The sequence below is a fragment of the Durio zibethinus genome, unplaced genomic scaffold (assembly GCF_047325235.1).
Source record: "Durio zibethinus cultivar Kanyao isolate XHJ-2024 unplaced genomic scaffold, ASM4732523v1 HiC_scaffold_292, whole genome shotgun sequence".
Lineage (NCBI taxonomy): Eukaryota > Viridiplantae > Streptophyta > Magnoliopsida > Malvales > Malvaceae > Durio > Durio zibethinus.
This window is the reverse complement of record NW_028322915.1, coordinates 56,613-58,259: the sequence shown is the minus strand read 5'-3', so window position 1 is coordinate 58,259 and position 1,647 is coordinate 56,613. Positions and strand designations below refer to the sequence as shown.

At 31.8% G+C, this 1,647-nt stretch overlaps 2 non-coding genes across 2 annotated transcripts; both read right to left on the bottom strand.

Moving 5' to 3' along the window:
• Positions 1-254: 254 nt before the first annotated feature.
• Positions 255-328, bottom strand: TRNAW-CCA (transfer RNA tryptophan (anticodon CCA)). The gene has a single exon. It is a non-coding gene; the product is annotated as a tRNA-Trp (tRNA).
• A 189-nt stretch (positions 329-517) lies between these two features.
• Positions 518-591, bottom strand: TRNAP-UGG (transfer RNA proline (anticodon UGG)). The gene has a single exon. It is a non-coding gene; the product is annotated as a tRNA-Pro (tRNA).
• Between the last annotated feature and the right edge of the window lie 1,056 nt (positions 592-1,647).

Sequence of the window (1,647 nt, the reverse complement as noted above, 5' to 3'; positions counted from 1 at the left end):
GTTTTTCTATTTGGAATCGTCTTAGGTCTAATTCCTATTACTTTGGCTGGATTATTCGTAACCGCATATTTACAATACATACGTGGTGATCAGTTGGACCTTTGATTAATTAACATCTCTTTTTTTGACTGACCCCTTTAATTTTAATTTAATTAATTTAATTCAAGGAGGTCAAATTCGAATTGCTGTTCAATTTTTTTTTTTTTTTTTTTTTTTTCAGTTCGGTGTAATTTTCGACTTAACAAGAGCGGAATCACGCTCTGTAGGATTTGAACCTACGACATTGGGTTTTGGAGACCCACGTTCTACCGAACTGAACTAAGAGCGCTTTCTTATCATAATAAATAAGACTGTAAAAAAGAGGATTCTTTTATTTTATAACCCCAATACATCGTGCACACCTATACTATCATATATCATATATAATATGAGAAAATGATAGATTATGTATGCTTAATTTTAATCAATCTAAAACTAAAATGGCTCCCTCCTTACTGCTCAAAGGAGAAGTAATAGGTAGGGATGACAGGATTTGAACCCGTGACATTTTGTACCCAAAACAAACGCGCTACCAAGCTGCGCTACATCCCTTTCAATTGGCCTACGATGTTATTGTAGAGAATCCCTGTCTTGTTTTCCACACCCTTATTTCATCTATTGATATACAAAAATTATCTTTCCATTTCCTCTTTTTGGTCTCATATCATATAACAACCATATAATGAATAATAAATGAATCTTTTTGGCGGGAATTCTCAGGCAGAAAGGGACCTATTTTGCTGTTTTAAGAAAAGGAAAATCTTATCTATCGAATCATTGTACATTTAAATTTTAATTTTGAATTAGGAATTCCGGGTACAAATATACAAATACAAGTGGTCTTTAACCACACATACATGTGATTATATATGTATTACCATAATGTATGTAATACGATAAAGAAGGAGGATTTTAAATGCGAGATCTAAAAACATATCTTTCCGTAGCACCGGTACTAAGTACTCTCTGGTTCGGTTCTTTAGCGGGTTTATTGATAGAGATCAATCGTTTCTTCCCGGATGCGTTAACATTCCCTTTTTTTTAATTCTAGTTATTGTCGCGGGACGGGTGTGAAAAAGATTAGATCGATATACAATCAAATATCTGTGACTAATCTCTCGCCCCCCCTTGACTTTAGTTGTTTTTAGAATTATAATTATATAAGAAATGAATTCTAATTATATAAGAAATAATTCTATTTAGTTTTTTTAGAATTCTAATTATATAAGAATTATATAAAATAAATAAGGAAGGTAGAACGAAAAAAGTGGATTGAACCTCAACAAAACTTGGGTTCAAGCTCCAATTAAATTACTAGTAGAGCGAAAAGAGAAATGTGGCTGGAACAACAGTATCCTACAAGATACTTAAAGAAAATACCGTACTGTGATTCTAAATCGAGTTAGAAATCATTGTATTACTTATTTACTATTAGTATAATACATATTGATTTACTATATTGATTGCAATTGATTGCAACGAAATCTTTCAGGATTTGGTTTTGAGTTAGCAACTTTTATTTATTTATTTTCATTCCTTTCTTCTTCACTTTTGATCGGAAAATAGAAGAGTTGGGTGAATTAAAAACTCAAAGGGGGTTCATGGCCA